This window comes from Pseudophryne corroboree, chromosome 5 (genome assembly GCF_028390025.1).
Source record: "Pseudophryne corroboree isolate aPseCor3 chromosome 5, aPseCor3.hap2, whole genome shotgun sequence".
Lineage (NCBI taxonomy): Eukaryota > Metazoa > Chordata > Amphibia > Anura > Myobatrachidae > Pseudophryne > Pseudophryne corroboree.
Genome location: NC_086448.1, coordinates 299,638,201 through 299,662,594, shown reverse-complemented (window position 1 = coordinate 299,662,594; position 24,394 = coordinate 299,638,201). Strand labels below are relative to the sequence as shown.

Genomic DNA, 24,394 nt, shown 5'->3' with positions numbered 1-24,394 from the left:
TGGGAAACTGGCACGGTGGCCATTTTCTCAGCAGTTTGTGCATGCGCTGTAGTAAAATCATTAGAAATAAGGCCACCGCAGCATTTTCTTGGAGACCTGCACATGTACACTAAACTTTGGGACAGCGCTAGGTTCTCCTAGTGACCCTAGTGGCCAGAGTCTGTTGCTCTGCCGACTAGAGAGGAGGAGGCCAGGACAGACTGCACATGGTCTCCTCCTTTCTTGATTCGTTCCTGCCTAGAGTCCTGATTTTGCACTCCAACCCAACAATTTGGATGGTTAAAACTAATACAGCTGGCATTGTGCAATGACTTCAAAAAAGAGATAAGCAGTTCAGATGTTTGAAATCCGAGCCCCACCGAACTTCCAGTAACCAAGTAAATCCGAACCATGGCTGAAGTTTTCCTGCAAGGCTCATATTCTAAATCGCGGAAAAATGTCATAATCCCAGCGTCGGATTCTCATGAGTTTTTGATTCTATGTAAGGACCCTGTGGCAGTGATTCACGTCATTTGACTCCAGTCACACTGCTGTATGCTATGCTGTGCTCTGTTGTGTCCAACCACAAGCTTTGTGTCCATCCACAAGCCTGTGTTGTGCTCTGCTCTGTCCATCCACAAGCTGTGCTGTGTTCACCAAGTGGCTGTGCTGTGTCCAGTCCTCTTAGCCTAATTCTGTCACACAGTGCTGCACTAACTCCGCAGGCCATACCCCACTGTGTTCACATATAAGCACTGCTGTGTGACTCCACAGTGTCAGTTGCGAGAAAAGAAAAAACAAATGTAATACATTTAAAAAAAACTAAAAAAGTTGAAAAAATTGTTTGTACAACCTGTATGCGCTGTACCCCAGTGTGACTTTGTTCCCGTATATATAAAAGCCCTTTGAATCCCCGCAGTGTAAGCTGAACTGTGAATTAAATATATATATATATATATATATTGTTCTATTGTTTGTACTGTTCTGTGCATTGTACACCATTGTGACTTTGTTCATGTATATACTGTAGAAAAGCCCTTTGAATTCCTGAAGTGTGAGCTTAGCTGGCAAGGGGCTGAGCCCGCAAGGTGCTTGTTGCACTCGCCCCCCGCCTGCATTCCGCTGCCGGGATATCGGCGGAGGTATGCTGACCGGTGGTTTCCTGACTGCCGGTCACACATACCCAACCCATATAGTAGTTTAAGTCAAAATGCATACAGATTATGGGAAACCTCCATGGTTATATACAATTTTCCCCTCCTAGCACTCCTGGCAGGAGGGTAACAAGGCAAATTGTGATTTGCTGTGGTTTTCAAGAAGTTTTGCTTTGATAAATCCATTGTTGTCAGTGTGTAAAGCATGTTATTCAGAGGAAACACATATGTGACTAGTTTCTGTGGGTAACTGTGCATTTATACTTTTACGTAACAAATACCTACGAATGCAATGTAATAATGTCATGCCTTTTACTTTTCCAACCTAAAGAAATATCTTCGCATACTGTAGCCTTTCTAGAGAAAATAGGGTTTTAACGACTGAAAGTTCTTGGCTAAATCCTCACTTTCGCTGCACTACAAGCTTCATGTCATAGTTTAGCTTGTCATCTCTGAGGGCAGCCAGCCACAGAGTGCATTAAAAGGTCAAGAATTATAAGGGGCTTGTCATAAAGAATTAAAACGGGCTTGTCATAAAAAAGCGGATATTCTAAATTGAGAACCATGGACAGCAACAAAAAACAGCTTGTGTAACATTTTTCAATGACAAACCTTTTATAACCATTGCTAGATCTGCTTTATCTTAAGTGACAGAACTAAAAATGATAATCTGAGCTTCTTTTATTGCTTCTTTCAATCAGATGCTTGGACCATAAACTATATATGGATCATGATTTAGCCAAGATTACTATAATTACCTAGTTCAAATATACCTCTACACAAACTGCTATGGGCACTGCAAAATGGAACTTTAATTCTTAAGACATTTCAAGGACTGCTTTCATTTTGACACAGTGTTCAGTATGAAAAAGCTTGCATATAGTGCATTATTCTGCAGTCACAGTCTATGCAAGCCATTCAGCCATTCTTCCAGACTGACACTTAACACAATTGCATTGAAGGTCAGGGTTACCTTTTCTGTGATTTTCAGACATTGTTTGTTGTTCTCTCTACTGCTTTTATGAATATGATCTGATAGCCTGGTGGTCTTGCAGACAATATTGTTTTACAGAGATTTGTTGTTATTATTATTATCATGATATTTATTATTATTATTATTATTATTATTATTATTTGAATTCATAAAGCAGTGACCTCCTACAACGTAACATGAAATAAAAAGTAATGTTGACCCTGACCAAAGCTTACTATCTAAGAGCTAAAAGGTAAAGGGAAACACAAGATACAGAAGGGAGCGAAAGTCAATTGGTAGATCTCTCTCCTGCCCTTTATCACATCATACCAGTGTTTATAAACACTGCGTGCATGATGATGAACGCAAAGGACATGACTTCCGGGTTTATGACCTGGGAGTCTGAAGGTGCATACAAACAGTGCAATATTTTCTTACGATTCTGACTATATAGTCAAAATCGTAAGAAAAGCTAGCGCATATTGCACCGTGTGTACACAGCTTGCGATACCGATGCGTGCTCCCATGGAGTCTGAATCGCAAGAAAAAATAGACAGACAAGGTGCAGGCAAGGCAATTTTGACCATATTGTGTACAATCTAGTTTCTAGTATAGTCAAAATCACACATAGTCAAAATCGCTAGTAAAGATAGTCAATATCAGTGATTCTGGGCTCCGGGGAGTTCAAGGGAAATCGCATAAGTCAATATCTCACCGTGTGTATGTACTGTTAGATAGTAAGATCACTGTTTGTGGAACAACAAGACCCAGACTAATCAAGTGATATATAGCCGGGTATAATCTGAGACAATTACCAGACACTCTGGCTTTTGAGAAGTCTCTCATATCTCACATATCTGCCTTGCCTGCACAGTCTATTATTTCTTGCGATAGCAAACCCGCGGGAGCGTGCATCGGTATTGCAAGCTGTGTACACACGGTGCAATATATGCTAACTTTTCTTACGATTTTGACTATACAGTAAAAATCGTAAGCAAACATTGCACCGTGTGTATGCACCTTTATACTGTGTGCAATTATCTTTCACAGCCAATGTTGAGATCCTTACAAAGAGACATGTGACTGAGTGATACCAGCAAATTATAATGTATTGTTCTTAAAGTTTAATATTCATATGATTATTTTTAGTATGAATTACTATTTTATATAAGCTGTTTTTCTTATATTGTTAGTAAATTGATATTATATACACAACATATTATGGGCCGTATGTAATGACACCCGAGTTCGTCAGCCATGTAGAATGCCGGCTGAACTTGTTTTTTTTTAACGAAGCACTCATTTACAAGGAAAAACATGCCGTGTAAGTGATTTCCTTTTAAAAATATCGTCTGAGTTCGGCAGGCATCCCGCACGGCCGCCGAACTCGGGTGTCATTACATCTGGCCCTATATTTGTCTTGATCTCTCATTTCCCTTCCAGTGTTATATATCTAGGCTTACCATACTATCTATTAAAATCCAGTTTAAAGGGATAGTATGGTAATCCTATATATATATAAGCGCAGTTCTATATATTTTTTGATGCCAGCAAACAGTCACACAGTGGTCATTTCCAAACCTCACCCTTCCACTAGTCTTTATAGCATCGGGAAGTCATTCTGAACTTACACTGCTATTTGCAGCCAGTTACTGTAGGTCTAATAGCCTGATTGTCTGGATCTTGGTGTGTATGGTGGCCCAGGCCTAAAATACACTAAATGCAATAATTAGATGCTGTAACCTTATTTTGATCAGGAGCATATTCACAATGCTCAATCCTAAGTGCTCTTCTCTATCTATGCCACTTCATATGGAAAAGTATTAAATGCCTTAAAATTATAGTAACTCATATTTGGATGACTAATAAATTTATAAAAAGTTTTGATTATTCATGGACCTTTTATCATCTGTTGATCCACTTACAGAAGGGATTTCTGCCATTTCATATTGTATGTCCTCTTGCCACTTAAACTAAAGTTTTCAAAACAAAATATTCTCTTTACAGCACAAAAACCCTGTCTCTGAAGCTAGCTGGGTAGCTTTTGTTCTTGACTTAAAACTGCCCTTTGCTCTCCATATCCAATTTGTAACCAAATCCTGTTACATGCTCCAGAATACATATGTATACAACTCATATGTACTAACTAATTCCTATATTGACCATTGAAACTCTTACTGATATTCTCCTTGCTAGACTTTCACCCCTACAATCTATTGTTAAATGCATCACCTCCTGTAGACTAATTTTCCTTACATGTTTCTACTGCTGCCAGGCTTTACATTGAATTACTCAGGATCAAATTAACAATGGAGCTGATGGAGCTCCAGCTCCAGGCCTCCACTTAAACCTACAGCTCCAGGCCTCCACTTAAAAATAGGCCAGTCATCATGACAGCATGATCGTGATGAGCCACCACCTGGGAACACTGTCGACCATAAGGCTTAAGTAATAAAAGTGTATTTTCATTTTCCTCCAGGGATGCTGGACATGTCCCCAGAGTGATGTAATCAGGGAGGCCATGCCCCATACTAGAATACATTGGGGATGTCACAATACTAGCACTCTCCAGATACGCCAATCTGAGAATACTGCCTGTGACACCTTACTGATTACCTCAGCATGTATGGTAAATCCACACAGTAACTGCCACCAGCAGAAGTACCAGTCACTGCGCCAGCCTGGCCAAGCGACTTTGAGGGACCACACCCATGGCGAGCTTCTGCTCTCACCCGCACACAAAATTATTAATACTTAAAGATTAGGTAGCCTGAAGCTCTGTCGAGGCTTTGGGTTGGAAAACACAGACAATCAGAACTAAAATTAAGAGAATTTAATTTAAGTAAAAAACTTCAAAGCTTATTGTTACAGAAAAAAGGTTACAAGAATATAATAGTTAAATAGTCACTCAAGTAAATTACAATCTCAAAAAAAATAAAAATAAAGGGAGAAAAAAGAGCCAACGCTCAGATCACCTTAAGAGTCTAAATGCTGGTTTTGAGTGAGGCCTCACTGTTTGCTGGACATTATAGGATCCAGTCTCTTTCTGGATGCCACCTCAAGATAATGACAATTTGCAGCAAGCAGGTCCTCATATTTAACTACATGCTGCTGCTCAATCACAGGCCCTCCTCCATCTGGAGTGTTCGTTAACCATTCCCAAGCCACAGTGAAGTGAGACTCTGCTTATACTGTGATGTATCTTAGAAATATGAGCAGGCTGGATGGCCTTATCTTTATAATGTTTGTTTGATGCTTAGAGAGTTGGTCAGGTTTTCTCATATTTTATGGCTTGCCTTTACAGCTGTTGTATGAGGCCTGTGTACACATCCTGGCCATATTACAACTGGATCCCAGGAAGGCCAGTCACACCCTGCTGAATAAAGCGTCTCTGAGGGATTCCCCCCCCCCCCCCCCCGCCCCTAGGCACTTAAATGCATTCTCCAAGCCATCTCTGGTTGCCTGCATCAAAGGGTATCTGACACCTCTGTACAAGCTCTATACAAGCAGATCAATTGAGGCTCTACCATTTAACATGCAAAGACATTTGACTGGTATTATACAATGGTACATTGATACATCAATTGGAATAATACAAATTTCAATCATGCCCATTTAGATATAACCCAGATGCATTGGCATCACATTCATTGATACATCACTCAGATATCCTGATATTACCTACGTTGATATCACACTACTTATTAACAGGCCTATTCCTACTGGAAATAGCCTGGATCATGACAGGGGACATCCACAAGGCTTTGTCCCCTGTCTTCAAAGCCACGTCCATTATCACAGATGAGCCCTTTTGCACGTGCAGGGGGATTTCTGGCCACACCGGGTATCACCGATGCCCATGCTGCCACTGCTATTGGGGCTGACAGGGTAAAGGTGTTCACAATGATGTGGCACAGACCTCACCCACACTTCGCTGGTCACACCTCCTCTGCCTCTCATAATAGGCCCTGAAACATTTTCATTGGCCCCGTTAGTCTGGTCCTGGGTTTACTGTTCTTTATACAAAATACAGTATACAATTATTTTTACTATAAACTTGTCTTAAAATATCTCTCAACCTGAACTCTGTACTCTGCCCAAGATTCACACGTCTTATCCTTATCATTATCTGCTGCTATTTCCAGTTACTGGACTTATTCCAGGCTGTGGAATTCTCTCCCTCATACTAAAGGTTTCCTGCTAGCCATCACTTCCTCAAATATTCCCTGAAATCTCCCTTCTATAGGCAACTTTATCATATTACATGTCCCCTGTTATACCCAATACCATCTCTTTACATAGATCACAATGTACGGTATACATATTCTTTCTGCACTCAAAGAGCCTACTGACCCCCAAACCAGCATTGCTGCGTGATTATATCATATGACTCCACTAAGCATTTTACCCATTGAATCTGACTGGGCCAATATGCTCTCTGTGACATTTAATCTCAGTATCAAACTCTCATTTGCTATAGAGTGTAATCTTGTGAGCAGGGCTCTCTTATCTTAGTCTATTAATACACAGGCACCTTTTTTTCTGCTGTGTTTATATCCAGTTGTAAATAAAGGAGTGTGCTGGCAATATAGGGTAATAATTTAAATATAATAGGCAGACATAGGGACACTGCTCTTACATAAAGTGCATTATTTATTAAATTAACCTTAGACATATTGAGGAGGGTAGAGTAGCATGCAGCATATTCCAAGCAGCAAGCAAGTCAGCTGCAATTACACTCACATTGTGTGCACTTAGGGCCTAATTCAGACCTGATCGTAGCTGTGCAAAATTTCCAAGGCTACGATCAGCCACCCTGACATGCAGGGGGACGCCCAGCACAGGGCTAGTCCGCCCCGCATGTCTGGCCCTCCCCCCGCCACACAGGTACAAAAGCATTGCACGGCGGCGATGCTTTTAAACCTGAAGAGTAGCTCCCTACCAGCGCAGGTCCTGCGCGCTGGCAAGGAGCTACCCATTGCTCTCTGCGTCGCAGTGGCTGCGTGTGATGTCACGCAGCTGCCGCGCCCCCCCCCCCACGCACAGTCGGGGCATGCCTGCGTTGCCCAGACCATGCCCCCAAAATGGCTGCCCAATGCCACCGGCCTGCCCCCTCCCGCCCAGCGAACGCCTCTGCCTGTCAGTCAGGCAGAGGCAATTGCTGGGCTGAGATGCTGATAGCATCTCTGGGATGCACCGGTGCACTGTGGCACCTGCGCATGCGCAGTTCAGACCTGATCACCCGCTGTGCGAAAACACACAGCAGCGGTCAGGTCTGAATTAGGCCCTTAGCTAAGGGCCTGCTTCTGAGTCACATGTAATGCCAATGTAAACTGGTGATCATTTTGCATATTAGATGCAGTGCCAATAAAGGCACAGGGGGTCATTCTGACCTGATCACGCACTGCCGTTTTTCACAGCGCAGTGATCAGATAGGTAATGCGCATGCGTATGCACCGCAATGCGCAGGCGCGCCGTACGGGTACAAAGCGGATCGTTGCTGGGCGATGGATTTAACGAAGAATCCATTCGCACAGCCGATCGCAAGGAGATTGACAAGAAGAAGGCATTTATGGGTGTCAATTGACCGTTTTCTGGGAGTGGTTGGAAATACGCAGGCTTGTCCGGGCGTTTGCAGGGCGGGTGTCTGATGTCAAGTCCGGAACCGGACAGGTTGAAGTGATCGCAGTGGCTGAGTAAGCTACTCAGAAACTGCACAAACTATTTTTGTACCGCTCGGCTGCACATGCGATCGCTCCCTTGCACAGTAAATATACACTCCCCAGTGGGCGGCGACTATGCGTTTGCATGGCTGCAAAAAGTAGCTAGCGATTGATCAACTCGGAATGACCCCCACAGTGCCTGCAATGTCCTGGAAATGTATTGTATGTTCCTGGGTGATGACTGGGAAGTGACTATTTGGACACATGGATATGCACTTATAAGCGTGTAAACGGGGTGTCATGGGCATGCCACATAACTGGTTGTGAACTCAGACAATTGATCGCTTATATTGGAAGCCATACTCTAACAGAGAATCTGCACCTAGGATGGGGCAGAGGCTAGTTTCAATGGTGCGTGCAATGGTTGCATCTAAAGATGCCAATTAGGACTGTTACATCTAAAGACGGACGAGGTAGGCGACCCAGTCCTTGCAAATTCAGATGCACACTTGTACACCAGGGGCCGATACTAGCATTAGCATAAAGTAGCAGACACGACTACAGCAAAAGGCACTAAACTGGCAGCAGCAGCATGTGACATTTAATCAGTCCTTAAATGTGCATATTCTTCTATTTGAGTTGTACACATCTACAGTATGCGGACAACTTGGAATCGCCCGTAGATGCATACTGTATACTCCGTTATAGAGCATGCACAGTGCTAAATACCACAAGCTTGGATGCTACTCTGCATCATCCACATGTAAATACAGGCTGCTGTTAAAGCTTAGGATACATCTGGTAGACAATGAATAGTTTTGTGGAGATAAATGAGTGTATTCAGTGACAATAATGGTTACCTTTGAGAATGCAGTTAAAGAAAAGCAACAGGTCTTGTGATCCTTGCCTGCAAGAGAGTAAAAGGACAAAGCAGCAGAGGCTCATGGGACGTGAGTGTTGTGCCAGGAAATTGAAAGTGTCATATACTGTACACCAGTGGTGAGTTCTTTTCCACTTCAGTTCACATGCAGTGTGGCTTCACTCCACTTGCTGATAGTAACTGCAGAAGGTGATGTACAGTTTATTTATTTATTTGAGCCAGTCTGAGCAAATTATGTTTTTATGGCTCAATATTATTGTGATTTACACAACAGAATTTACCTAATGTAAAGACTTTTGACAAAAGCAACGATACAGCATTTCCATTTTTCCTGGATCCTACAGCCAAATGACATCACTGTTAGTAAATGTTTCTAAGTTGTAAAAGGAATGTCCTTTGTGAAGTTGATCCAGCATTTTACCGGAAATCTCTTCCCTCTGGGAAAGTGCTAAAATTATAATTTTGACTTCACAAAAGGCAAAGTCAACATAAAATCCACGACAACGGCAAAAAACATGTTTGGTACGATGTGCGGTATTTCTGGTTTATGGCTCAGTACACAATGTAAAACAATAATAAATGCCATCAGTGGCCAAACTCCCAGAGTCAATGCAGGCACTGGCCTCCTGGCACCAGCTGTCAGGGCGGCACAGAGAAGCAGGTCTGGTGACAGAGGGATAGAGGAGGCACAGTTTTACCTGTGCTGTAAGATCAATAAGGCTCCATGGACTTCACAGATAAAGCTATCTATAACCACTGCCTTGTGCTGATCACTACAGTATCACAGGCAGCAGTTAGAGATAGTTGTATCTTTGGGGTCCATGGAGCCTGCTTGATCATACAGCATTGCTGGCAGCTAGTGCAATAAAGTTTTTTTTTGTTTGTTTATTGTGACGCTGCACGAAGAGGAGCAGCTAGAAGACACAAAAGAAGTAAGTGTATGTGGGTTTGAGCCGGAGAGATATGGGGGCTGGAGCTGGAGAGACACTGCTGAGCTGGAGAAATAGAAGGGGACTTGGAAGATACTGTAGGGTTGGAGCGAAAGAATCTTGGGGGAATGAGCTGGAGAGATAAAAGGGGAGATGAGGCTGAAGACAACTGAGTGGATGTCGCTGGTGATTACCCACAACTGGCAGGATTACTGGCACATTACTGTCTACTTTTCCCCTGAGCTGTGCTACATGCACTGGTGCACATCGGCACATTTGCCAGTGCTACACATAAGTAGTGAGGAAAGCACTACCATCAATTTTGTGTTCAGGCACCTTGTATGACCTAATGCCACTGAATGACATAATGATACATGAAGATGCAATTACTAAGCACAAAAAAACATAAAATCCTAATCTCACATCCTCTGTCTGACTCTTGTGGTTTCACATGTTCATTAAAAGGGAAAATACTGTATAATTAATAATATTGACAACTACACTGGGATTACTGCATTGATTAAGTCAGTAATCAGACTCCAATTAAATCAATGCAAAATACAAATGACAGGTATCAATCCCCGAATATTTTTGATACATCAATGTTCATCCTTAGGCTGTACCCAAGTGCAGGTGATGCAGGGTCATGCATATTTGCATAGAAACATAGAATTTGATGGCAGATAAGTACCACTTGGCCCATCCAGTCTGCCCAGTACACACACACATTAGGGTTCATTTTTTGTCGGGAGCCAATGAACCTACCAGTATATTTTTGGATTGTGGGAGGAAACTGGAGTACCCAGAGAAACCCAAGCAACCATGGGGAGCGCCACAAACTCCACACAGTTAGGTCCATGGTGGGAATTTACCCAAATTAAGGCCGTAGAGACAGGGGCAGGCATCCCTGGGCCTCCACACCCTGCATTTTAAATTATAGGAGTCTCCTTTTGGTGACTCAGCTGTTGAGTCACAGCGGCTGCCAAGGAGCTCCTGCACAGTCAATCTCGTGGGATAGTGAAAGGAAATCCCACGAGACAGTGACTGTAAGCTGCTGGTGTCTGCTGCTCGGCCTGTGCTCCCTGCTACTGCTCTGTAAGTGATGTTGTGTCTCTGTGTATATATATATGTGTGTGTACGTGTGGCCTGGGGGAGGGGGGCTTTGCTAGCAATAGTAGTAGTAGTGAGGGCCCCCACAACCAACATTGCATGGGGCCCCCACCAGCCTTAATCCGTCCCTGCAACCATTACACCACCTGTGCTGCCAGCCACATTTCCATTTGCAACTGAAGGGGAGTAACTGGGCTGTAGCTGGGCATTCCACATAAGCAATGCTCAGATACAGAATAGCAATGAGTTGCAGGCTATGCAGTACCAGTGTAAATAAATACCCATGTTTTCAGAAGTATCTTTTGCATCATGGATAGCTTTCATATAACTATGCTCTAATAATGATGATGGGTATCAAACCAAGCGTATGATATGGCCACTCACACAGATGTGCAAACTCCACATGAGGTAAATATGAGCATTTAGTTCCATACACAAAAAAACGAGAGCAATTACCAAATGGAAATAAATAACAACACATATATACAAACAGGGTAATATATTTAGCGGCACTGTGTATTACTTTCATTTTATCCATACATATTTGCTTATGTCCTGTACAGGGCTGATCAATTAGTTGCTTTTGTGCGCTCACCTTCCAAAGAAATTACAAATGCACAGTTACATTCTTATCTTTTTTCTTCCTCTTGTAACAAACCAATGAAATGAATCATTAACCTTAGCTACAGTAACTGCACATCAAGGTGTTTTGCCACAGGCTCCACTTATTTTGTCTTCTAACATTATTTGCTCAGGAACACATTATAATTTCTTTAATTTGTCTGTGTTCAAAATACTGTAACTACAGTATAGATAATGAAATAACAAAACACAGAAGCAATATTATGGTCTTGGCAGAACTCTTGTAAGCTGTTTTATTGCAGATTCCATAGTTCTTTCATTCTAAGTCTGTCCTATTTAAATTCAGTTATAGAAACTACATGTGTTATGATATACTTACATCCTGATAAATGAGATCATCTGCAAAACTGGTTTTGTATCCAGATATTATTTATTTTTACCAACATCTTTATTGCCCTTGTAACACTTGGTAAAATCATAAAGCAGCAAAATCAATTTTTACCAGCTAAGCTAGCTTCGTGAAGCTGTTACAGCACAAAATGATCAAGCATTATATTGTAATACAAAATTAGTTTTTTAGCAGTAAATAATATACTGTGCTGTGCCTACAATGCTAAATAGACCATCAAATATGACTTATGTGGGCCAAACATCTACTGTACGCTCAATTCCTCATTCCCCACCAGTTCGATGAACATCAACGAATCAGGGAATCGTCAAAAACAGCATGTTAAAGATCCCCGAGCCCCACCAGTCCTGATCGGTTTTTGGTCGGAATCAATGAATCAAGGATTTCTAACATGTTGGATTTGCCAATCCCTCATCCCAGGTCTCAGGAGAACAGGGAATTCCCCTGGCTGATGTATGGACCACTTTGGCAAAATAAAAAATAAAAAAATGTTTACCAAATGCAGAACAGTGGCTTATAAAATCAGGGTTATTTAATAATAGTATCTCTCGTATACCATCACATAAGTATTTGTGTCTGTTAAATTAGTTAATAGGTATCATAATAGAACCTAAAGTAGCAGTGTAGCAGTTGAACTACAATGAAATGTGGGTCTACATGCTTGTATGCAAGTTATCAGCAGAGAGCGGAGAAGTATGCAGTGTCTGCATAAATTTAGATCAATACTGCAATCACCAGCTAGATATGCAGGACAACGATTTGCTATTATGGATCATTATTTACAATTAATTAAAATTATGGTTAATAAAGGAGTGGGCATAGGGTTCAATAATTCATTTTAACTGAAAAAATTATTAAGGTCTTGACATAAAAATAGAATGTGGTAAATATATATATTTAAATATATCTGTCCATTTAGTCATAAATCCTAATCGTACGGATCATAAGATGAAGTGGTCACGTAGATAGTAGAGATGAGCGGGTTCGGTTTCTCTGAATCCGAACCCGCCAGAACTTCATGTTTTTTTTCACGGGTCCGAGCGACTCGGATCTTCCCGCCTTGCTCGGTTAACCCGAGCGCGCCCGAACGTCATCATGACGCTGTCGGATTCTCGCGAGGCTCGGATTCTATCGCGAGACTCGGATTCTATATAAGGAGCCGCGCGTCGCCGCCATTTTCACACGTGCATTGAGATTGATAGGGAGAGGACGTGGCTGGCGTCCTCTCCATTTAGATTATAAGAGACTGAGAGAGATTTACTGGAGCTGACTAGGAGGAGTACTGTTACTGTAGAAGTGTAGAGACTGAGTGGAGAGAGTTTACTAGTGAGGACAGTGCAGTTAACTTTATAATCCGTTCTCTGCCTGAAAAAAGCGATACACAGCACACAGTGACTCAGTCACATACCATATCTGTGTGCACTGCTCAGGCTCAGGCCAGTGTGCTGCATCATCTATTATCTATATATAATATTATATATATCTGTCTGACTGCTCAGCTCACACAGCTTATAATTGTGGGGGAGACTGGGGAGCACTACTGCAGTGCCAGTTATAGGTTATAGCAGGAGCCAGGAGTACATAATATATTATATAGTGAGTGACCACCAGACACACAGTGCAGTTTATTTAATATATCCGTTCTCTGCCTGAAAAAAGCGATACACACAGTGACTCAGTCAGTCACATACCATATCTGTGTGCACTGCTCAGGCTCAGGCCAGTGTGCTGCATCATCTATTATCTATATATAATATTATATATATCTGTCTGACTGCTCAGCTCACACAGCTTATAATTGTGGGGGAGACTGGGGAGCACTACTGCAGTGCCAGTTATAGGTTATAGCAGGAGCCAGGAGTACATAATATATTATATAGTGAGTGACCACCAGACAAACAGTGCAGTTTATTTAATATATCCGTTCTCTGCCTGAAAAAAGCGATACACACAGTGACTCAGTCAGTCACATACCATATCTGTGTGCACTGCTCAGGCTCAGGCCAGTGTGCTGCATCATCTATTATCTATATATAATATTATATATATCTGTCTGACTGCTCAGCTCACACAGCTTATAATTGTGGGGGAGACTGGGGAGCACTACTGCAGTGCCAGTTATAGGTTATAGCAGGAGCCAGGAGTACATAATATATTATATAGTGAGTGACCACCTGACACACAGTGCAGTTTATTTAATATATCCGTTCTCTGCCTGAAAAAAGCGATACACACAGTGACTCAGTCAGTCACATACCATATCTGTGTGCACTGCTCAGGCTCAGGCCAGTGTGCTGCATCATCTATATATATTATATATCTGTCTGACTGCTCAGCTCACACAGCTTATAATTGTGGGGGAGACTGGGGAGCACTACTGCAGTGCCAGTTATAGGTTATAGCAGGAGCCAGGAGTACATATTATATTAAAATTAAACAGTGCACACTTTTGCTGCAGGAGTGCCACTGCCAGTGTGACTGACCAGTGACCTGACCACACTGACCACCAGTATAGTTAGTAGTATACTTATATTGTGATTGCCTGAAAAAGTTAAACACTCGTCGTGTGACTTCACTTGTGTGTTGTTTTTTTTTTTTTTATTCTATAAAAATAAAACTCATTCTGCTGACAGACAGTGTCCAGCAGGTCCGTCATTATATAATATATAATATATACCTGTCCGGCTGCAGTAGTGATATATATATATTTTTTATATAATTTATCATCCAGTCGCAGCAGACACAGTACGGTAGTTCACGGCTGTGGCTACCTCTGTGTCTCTGCACTCAGCAGGCAGTCCGTCCATAATTGTAATACCACCTAACCGTGGATTTTTTTCATTCTTCTTTATACATACATAGTTACATAGACATCTTCTCTTTATCAACCAGTCTATATTAGCTGCAGACACAGTACAGTACGGTAGTTCACGGCTGTGGCTACCTCTGTGTCTGCACTCGGCAGGCAGTCCGTCCATAATTGTATACCACCTAACCGTGGTTTTTTTTCATTCTTCTTTATACATACATAGTTACATAGACATCTTCTCTTTATCAACCAGTCTATATTAGCTGCAGACACAGTACAGTACGGTAGTTCACGGCTGTGGCTACCTCTGTGTCTGCACTCGGCAGGCAGTCCGTCCATAATTGTATACCACCTAACCGTGGATTTTTTTCAGTCTTCTTTATACATACATAGTTACATAGACATCTTCTCTTTATCAACCAGTCTATATTAGCTGCAGACACAGTACAGTACGGTAGTTCACGGCTGTGGCTACCTCTGTGTCTGCAGTCGGCAGGCAGTCCATAATTGTATACTAGTATCCATCTCCATTGTTTACCTGAGGTGCCTTTTAGTTGTGCCTATTAAAATATGGAGAACAAAAATGTTGAGGTTCCAAAATTAGGGAAAGATCAAGATCCACTTCCACCTCGTGCTGAAGCTGCTGCCACTAGTCATGGCCGAGACGATGAAATGCCAGCAACGTCGTCTGCCAAGGCCGATGCCCAATGTCATAGTACAGAGCATGTCAAATCCAAAACACCAAATATCAGAAAAAAAAGGACTCCAAAACCTAAAATAAAATTGTCGGAGGAGAAGCGTAAACTTGCCAATATGCCATTTACCACACGGAGTGGCAAGGAACGGCTGAGGCCCTGGCCTATGTTCATGGCTAGTGGTTCAGCTTCACATGAGGATGGAAGCACTCAGCCTCTCGCTAGAAAAATGAAAAGACTCAAGCTGGCAAAAGCAGCACAGCAAAGAACTGTGCATTCTTCGAAATCCCAAATCCACAAGGAGAGTCCAATTGTGTCGGTTGCGATGCCTGACCTTCCCAACACTGGACGTGAAGAGCATGCGCCTTCCACCATTTGCACGCCCCCTGCAAGTGCTGGAAGGAGCACCCGCAGTCCAGTTCCTGATAGTCAGATTGAAGATGTCAGTGTTGAAGTACACCAGGATGAGGAGGATATGGGTGTTGCTGGCGCTGGGGAGGAAATTGACCAGGAGGATTCTGATGGTGAGGTGGTTTGTTTAAGTCAGGCACCCGGGAGACACCTGTTGTCCGTGGGAGGAATATGGCCGTTGACATGCCAGGTGAAAATACCAAAAAAATCAGCTCTTCGGTGTGGAGGTATTTCACCAGAAATGCGGACAACAGGTGTCAAGCCGTGTGTTCCCTTTGTCAAGCTGTAATAAGTAGGGGTAAGGACGTTAACCACCTCGGAACATCCTCCCTTATACGTCACCTGCAGCGCATTCATAATAAGTCAGTGACAAGTTCAAAAACTTTGGGTGACAGCGGAAGCAGTCCACTGACCAGTAAATCCCTTCCTCTTGTAACCAAGCTCACGCAAACCACCCCACCAACTCCCTCAGTGTCAATTTCCTCCTTCCCCAGGAATGCCAATAGTCCTGCAGGCCATGTCACTGGCAATTCTGACGAGTCCTCTCCTGCCTGGGATTCCTCCGATGCATCCTTGCGTGTAACGCCTACTGCTGCTGGCGCTGCTGTTGTTGCCGCTGGGAGTCGATGGTCATCCCAGAGGGGAAGTCGTAAGCCCACTTGTACTACTTCCAGTAAGCAATTGACTGTTCAACAGTCCTTTGCGAGGAAGATGAAATATCACAGCAGTCATCCTACTGCAAAGCGGATAACTGAGGCCTTGACAACTATGTTGGTGTTAGACGTGCGTCCGGTATCCGCCGTTAGTTCACAGGGAACTAGACAATTTATTGAGGCAGTGTGCCCCCGTTACCAAATACCATCTAGGTTCCACTTCTCTAGGCAGGCGATACCGAGAATGTACACGGACGTCAGAAAAAGACTCACCAGTGTCCTAAAAAATGCAGTTGTACCCAATGTCCACTTAACCACGGACATGTGGACAAGTGGAGCAGGGCAGGGTCAGGACTATATGACTGTGACAGCCCACTGGGTAGATGTATGGACTCCCGCCGCAAGAACAGCAGCGGCAGCACCAGTAGCAGCATCTCGCAAACGCCAACTCTTTCCTAGGCAGGCTACGCTTTGTATCACCGCTTTCCAGAATACGCACACAGCTGAAAACCTCTTACGGCAACTGAGGAAGATCATCGCAGAATGGCTTACCCCAATTGGACTCTCCTGTGGATTTGTGGCATCGGACAACGCCAGCAATATTGTGTGTGCATTAAATATGGGCAAATTCCAGCACGTCCCATGTTTTGCACATACCTTGAATTTGGTGGTGCAGAATTTTTTAAAAAACGACAGGGGCGTGCAAGAGATGCTGTCGGTGGCCAGAAGAATTGCGGGACACTTTCGGCGTACAGGCACCACGTACAGAAGACTGGAGCACCACCAAAAACTACTGAACCTGCCCTGCCATCATCTGAAGCAAGAAGTGGTAACGAGGTGGAATTCAACCCTCTATATGCTTCAGAGGTTGGAGGAGCAGCAAAAGGCCATTCAAGCCTATACAATTGAGCACGATATAGGAGGTGGAATGCACCTGTCTCAAGTGCAGTGGAGAATGATTTCAACGTTGTGCAAGGTTCTGATGCCCTTTGAACTTGCCACACGTGAAGTCAGTTCAGACACTGCCAGCCTGAGTCAGGTCATTCCCCTCATCAGGCTTTTGCAGAAGAAGCTGGAGGCATTGAAGAAGGAGCTAAAAGGGAGCGATTCCGCTAGGCATGTGGGACTTGTGGATGCAGCCCTTAATTCGCTTTGCCAGGATTCACGGGTGGTCAATCTGTTGAAATCAGAGCACTACATTTTGGCCACCGTGCTCGATCCTAGATTTAAAGCCTACCTTGGATCTCTCTTTCCGGCAGACACAAGTCTGCTGGGGTTGAAAGACCTGCTGGTGACAAAATTGTCAAGTCAAGCGGAACGCGACCTGTCAACATCTCCTCCTTCACATTCTCCCGCAACTGGGGGTGCGAGGAAAAGGCTCAGAATTCCGAGCCCACCCGCTGGCGGTGATGCAGGGCAGTCTGGAGCGACTGCTGATGCTGACATCTGGTCCGGACTGAAGGACCTGACAACGATTACGGACATGTCGTCTACTGTCACTGCATATGATTCTCTCAACATTGATAGAATGGTGGAGGATTATATGAGTGACCGCATCCAAGTAGGCACGTCACACAGTCCGTACTTATACTGGCAGGAAAAAGAGGCAATTTGGAGGCCCTTGCACAAACTGGCTTTATTCTACCTAAGTTGCCCTCCCACAAGTGTGTACTCCGAAAGAGTGTTTAGTGCCGCCGCTCACCTTGTCAGCAATCGGCGTACGAGGTTACATCCAGAAAATGTGGAGAAGATGATGTTCATTAAAATGAATTATAATCAATTCCTCCGCGGAGACATTGACCAGCAGCAATTGCCTCCACAAAGTACACAGGGAGCTGAGATGGTGGATTCCAGTGGGGACGAATTGATAATCTGTGAGGAGGGGGATGTACACGGTGATATATCGGAGGGTGAAGATGAGGTGGACATCTTGCCTCTGTAGAGCCAGTTTGTGCAAGGAGAGATTAATTGCTTCTTTTTTGGGGGGGGTCCAAACCAACCCATCATATCAGTCACAGTCGTGTGGCAGACCCTGTCACTGAAATGATGGGTTGGTTAAAGTGTGCATGTCCTGTTTTGTTTATACAACATAAGGGTGGGTGGGAGGGCCCAAGGACAATTCCATCTTGCACCTCTTTTTTCTTTTCTTTTTCTTTGCATCATGTGCTGATTGGGGAGGGTTTTTTGGAAGGGACATCCTGCGTGACACTGCAGTGCCACTCCTAGATGGGCCCGGTGTTTGTGTCGGCCACTAGGGTCGCTAATCTTACTCACACAGTCAGCTACCTCATTGCGCCTCTTTTTTTCTTTGCGTCATGTGCTGTTTGGGGAGGGTTTTTTGGAAGGGACATCCTGCGTGACACTGCAGTGCCACTCCTAGATGGGCCCGGTGTTTGTGTCGGCCACTAGGGTCGCTAATCTTACTCACACAGCTACCTCATTGCGCCTCTTTTTTTCTTTGCGTCATGTGCTGTTTGGGGAGGGTTTTTTGGAAGGGACATCCTGCGTGACACTGCAGTGCCACTCCTAGATGGGCCCGGTGTTTGTGTCGGCCACTAGGGTCGCTAATCTTACTCACACAGCTACCTCATTGCGCCTCTTTTTTTCTTTGCGTCATGTGCTGTTTGGGGAGGGTTTTTTGGAAGGGCCATCCTGCGTGACACTGCAGTGCCACTCCTAGATGGGCCCGGTGTTTGTGTCGGCCACTAGGGTCGCTAATCTTACTCACACAGCTACCTCATTGCGCCTCTTTTTTTCTTTGCGTCATGTGCTGTTTAGGGAGGGTTTTTTGGAAGGGACATCCTGCGTGACACTGCAGTGCCACTCCTAGATGGGCCCGGTGTTTGTGTCGGCCACTAGGGTCGCTTATCTTACTCACACAGCGACCTCGGTGCAAATTTTAGGACTAAAAATAATATTGTGAGGTGTGAGGTATTCAGAATAGACTGAAAATGAGTGTAAATTATGGTTTTTGAGGTTAATAATACTTTGGGATCAAAATGACCCCCAAATTCTATGATTTAAGCTGTTTTTTAGTGTTTTTTGAAAAAAACACCCGAATCCAAAACACACCCGAATCCGACAAAAAAAATTCGGTGAGGTTTTGCCAAAACGCGTTCGAACCCAAAACACGGCCGCGGAACCGAACCCAAAACCAAAACACAAAACCCGAAAAATTTCAGGCGCTCATCTCTAGACTAGATAGTATAAATGATTCATTCCTTAAATGTTCCCACTAGGGTTACTGTACATGCACCTATGACAGCCTGATCGGTATGCTTGTAATATGCTCATGTAATTTGCTTCAATGCAGTGTGATATAGTATGGATATGTACTATTAGGAGACAATATCCAAATAACCGATTTACATTCATTTATTTAAAATGGATATTTATTTGATAGATTTCAATTGATTCTTTGTCACATAAGAAATTACTTACATGATGCACACTCTTTAGATTGTTTAAAAAGTAACTAGTTGCTCACAACTAATCTGTATTTAAATTTTTACTAATAAAATAAATGTGCAGTACTATAGAATCATTGTTTTGCTACATTAATTGGTTTTGTGGCATACAGTTAGGACCCTCATTCCTAGTTAATTGCACATAGCAACTTTTTGCTGCTCGTGCGATCAACTTGACGCCACCTATGGGGGAGTGTATTTTAGCATAGCAGGGCTTCAATCGCTTGTGCAGCCCTGCTATGCTAAATAAGTTCCCTGCAAAACAAGACCAGGGTAAGAGTTACTTACCCTGTGCGACGGATCCAGCGACGAAGGTCCCGGGATTGACATCAGACATTCGCCCTCCAAATGCCTGGATCCACCTCCGTTCGCCTCACCGCGCCTTGAAAACGGTCAGTTGACGCCCCGGAACGCCTCCCGTCTGTCAGTCTTCATGCGATCGCCGCTGTGATCACTTTCTGCACTGGTGGCATCGCATTGCGGGCACCACGCATCCGCAGTCTCGACCCATTCGCACTGCAGCGAAGAACCGATGTGTGCGAACAGGTCGGAATGACCCCTATGTGAATAAAATGATGCTGCAATGCAGAATTTACTTATTTATTTAGAAAAACTAACTGCTTGGAAATACATTTTCTACAGAAGAAAAAAAAACACAATTATAGATTTTGTACAGTAGATCAGTTATAGCCCTACCTTATCATCTGGTTGGGTGTATCAGGGTGTATGTACTGTATGGTTTATGAATACCTGGAGCATATGCTGTAGGTGCAGACCAATATACATATATCATTGTCTTATACTCAGCATAAAAATACATTATGTTTGCATACAGCTTGGCAGAACGTTATTATTAATATGCATATCATCCACATTTTTTTAATAGGTCTTCGAACAGAGCAACAGTCTTATGCTAGCCATACACTGTCAGATAAAATGTGCCAATTGGCACCCTACAGACAGTTTCACTGCTGCATTGCCTGTGGACCCTGCAGGTTCTACTGCCTCTACGAGCATACTCAGGATGTTCAAAGTGATACAGCAGTGCCCTGGTGATGGTGTACACACCCACCCACCACAACGGGCATAGTTTAATGTTGGGACATGTTCAAGGTAATTGGCTGTGGGTGCACACTGTCACCCAATTACAGGGATGCCAACAGTCATTTTATCTGGCAAGCTGTATCCATATTTCACAGTGTATGGCCAGATAATATCTGGGCTCCTTCCTTGGAGAGGAGACATTTCCCTATTCCGCCCATGTGAAGGAACAGGGAAAATGCTGGGTGGTCCACCGCAGCAGTGCATACACTGTCAGATGCAGCCAACCAATTAGCAAATCTGTCACATATGCAGGATGATTTTAGCATGCCGAAAGACCGAAAGTGGTCAGCCACACCAATACACTGTACAATTATCTGGGTCATACGCCTTGCATAAGACATTATCCTATCAAACATCTGGAGTACAGAAGTTAATTTTTGGAAGCAAACAATAAAAATGTAAAATAAAAAAAAAACAGTAAAATTAAGTTGAGAAAGTTTAGACAGTGGCAAAGAATTATTATTATTATTATTATTATTATTATTATTATTAGAGGAAATAGCTTTTGTCATTTGGCAGATTTTTGGTTATTAAAGGTTAAATTGCAATTTTGTGGCTTTAAAAAGCTTATCTGAACTGAACAAATTGGATATAAAATTTTGTTAGACTTAAATTACTTTAGATTACTGAAAGACACACATATAGTGTTATATTGATTGATTTTGACCAGTTTTCCATTAATTTTGGAAATCAGAGATTTACTAAAGGCAAAATCAACTGGTGATCAAAATCGAACATCTTTTGCATGTGATATGTTTTATCCAATAGAAAATCAGTACAAGGATTTTTGTCCATTTTTTAGTTACAGTATACAGTATTTGCAATAATTTTTTGATTGGAACTGACAAAAACAAGACTTTACACTACTAAAAAATCAATTTTTTAAATTGATTTCAAAATCTACTGTTAGTAAATGTACAATTTAGACCCTGAAATACAACGTTGATGTTGATTGATTTAGATCGATTTAAAATCAATCTAAAAATTAGTTTTTAGTAAATATACCACACAGTCTTCCTTAACTATACCAAGCCAGAACCAAATGACCAAGTTTGTTCAGGTTGGTCATACAAATGGTTGTCTAAATCAGTGGTTCTCAACCTCAGTCCTCAAGTACCCCCAACAGTTCATATTTTCCAGGTCACCTAGCAGTTGAACAGGTGTATTCATTACTCACTGATACATTATAAAAGACCCACAGGTGGAGCAAATTATTTCACTTGCAATCCTGTGAGGAGACCTGGAAAACATGAACTGTTGGGGGTACTTGAGGACCGAGGTTGGGAACCAGTGGTCTAAATCATGTGTATATGGTCATTATGTAGTCTTGCCAATAAATACCATGAACAATTGAATAATTTTCTTATCTCAATTGTTGTAGATAAATCAATACCATTCCTGAAATCTTCAAATGCAGGGGTTGAAGTGTGTGGGAACATGGTGGAAATGAGTTCCACCACCTGTAATGGTAGGTGGAACTAGTTCCACCTTCTTAATGGCCCTGACAGTAATTCCAACTGAAAAGTCTTCCCAACTACCCACGTCAATAGATGATACGAGGGGTGCTAGTGTCACTGACGAGCTACAGCCACTTCCCTTCCTCAGGGCCTGGTGGCTCCATGGTCATCCTCCACCTGCAGCCTACCCCTCCTGGTACACAGATGGGAATGGGGGACACTATTGTGTAAACATGACCCTTCCTTGTGAGACCAATGTCTCTTTATAAAGGATGGGAGGTAGGTCACAAATTTATATTTTGCAGGGGTTGTGCCAAAAACACTAGCACTGGCCCTGGCTATGCCTATACAGGAGGGAAGTGGGGCAGGTGGCTAAGGAAATGAGTTCCACCACCTCCCCAAGACCACTTTAAGCCCTGTTCAAATGTAATATCAAAATTCACCACTTCTGACAAATATACTTTAAAAATACTAGTTCAAGCCTTGACTCTTCAGTTTTGATCAGTATATACTGTCTTCCCTTTTCTCTTTCACTTCATTGTTCTTACTGTAGATTGTATACCATGATTGTAAGCCCTGCTTACCACATAATATATTTGCATTATAAGTTTATCATGTGCGATTTTTTCTAATGTATGGCACTACAGAATATAATGGTACAAGTAAAATTGCGCTTATTTCATGTTTGTTAGCCTAATAACCCAGATAATATTTACTTAACACCAAATTGTAGGATTAAATTGTTTCATGTTTGGCCAAAATTAGTCTGAAAAAGTTATAAAATGTACGAGCACTGTCAAACACATTCTGATTTATATATATTGATATCATTTTATGTAAAAAATAACTAGTCTTAATAGTAATATGATTCACATTGTTGGTTTAATATCATGTCAACAGTGTCGGAGTGGGAATTCTCCTCGTAAAATGTCCCACCTTCACTATTGGATTCAAAGTGCAAACAGATTTCTAATGTAGCCAGGAAAGAATATATTGGTGGGAGCTTTACTTCTGCCTGTTATATATACTTGATATATTGGTAGGAGCTTTTCTTCTGCCTGTTATATATACATGATATATTGGTGGGAGCTTTGCTTCTGCCTGTTACATATTGCTGATATATTGGTGGGAAATTTGCTTCTGCCTGTTATACAGTATATTCCTGATATAATGGTGGGAGCTTTTCTTCTGCCTGTTATACAGTATATTCCTGATATAATGGTGGGAGCTTTTCTTCTGCCTGTCTTATATTCCTGATATACTGGTGGGAGCTTTGCTTCTGCCTGTTAGGTATACAAACTGGTGGGCACTTTCTTCTGCCTGTTATATATACCTGATATATTTGTGGGCGCTTTGCTTCTGCCTGTTATATATACCTTATTGATGGCAGTTTGCTTCTGCCTGTTATATATACCTGATATATTGATGGCAGTTTGCTTCTGTCTGTTATACAGTATATACACATAATGATGACACTTGGGTAGAGTCAATTGATCTATTATGGGCCATGTGTGTTGACTTCCTACCAGTATCATTGTATAGGTTTTCTTTAGCAGTTTTTTTTTTGTTTTGTTTTTTGACTCTCCGTCTATTTTAATTGAATTTAATTAAAAGACTCACTAACCCTGGGTAGCAATAACAACCAAGTATACACTTAAAATGTTAACCTATATCTTAGGCTGGGAACACACTGTCACAACTTGACGGAGTACCCGTCGTTGTGCCGACAAAGCAGCCGATCCATGTAAGCATTTACACTTACTGATTGGATGCTCAATATGTTGGTCTCTGTCATACAGGTGGGTGGGCATTTGAATGTGCCCACCCATCTGTGATGTCATCCCCTGCAGCAAGTGTATTGGTGGGTGGTGGATTGCCAGTACACGCAGCCGTAAACTGTGCTGCACAGCTGATGCAATATCCCTCTGAATGATATCATTCACAAACATATCTTTTGTATACACTCCCTGACCCACTAGTGATATATTGGCTGTTCGAGCCCAAACAGCCGATATATCACACAGGGGTAAATTTACTAAAGCTTCTAAAACAGAGAATTGGTGATGTTGCCCATAGCAACCAATCAGATGCAAATATTCTCTGCAGTGCTATGGAATAG

At 42.6% G+C, this 24,394-nt stretch overlaps 1 protein-coding gene across 3 annotated transcripts in view; it reads left to right on the top strand.

Moving 5' to 3' along the window:
• The window catches only part of CNTNAP2 (contactin associated protein 2), a 2,955,022-nt gene that overhangs the window by 1,419,830 nt on the left and 1,510,798 nt on the right, over positions 1–24,394 (top strand). The window lies entirely within an intron of this gene.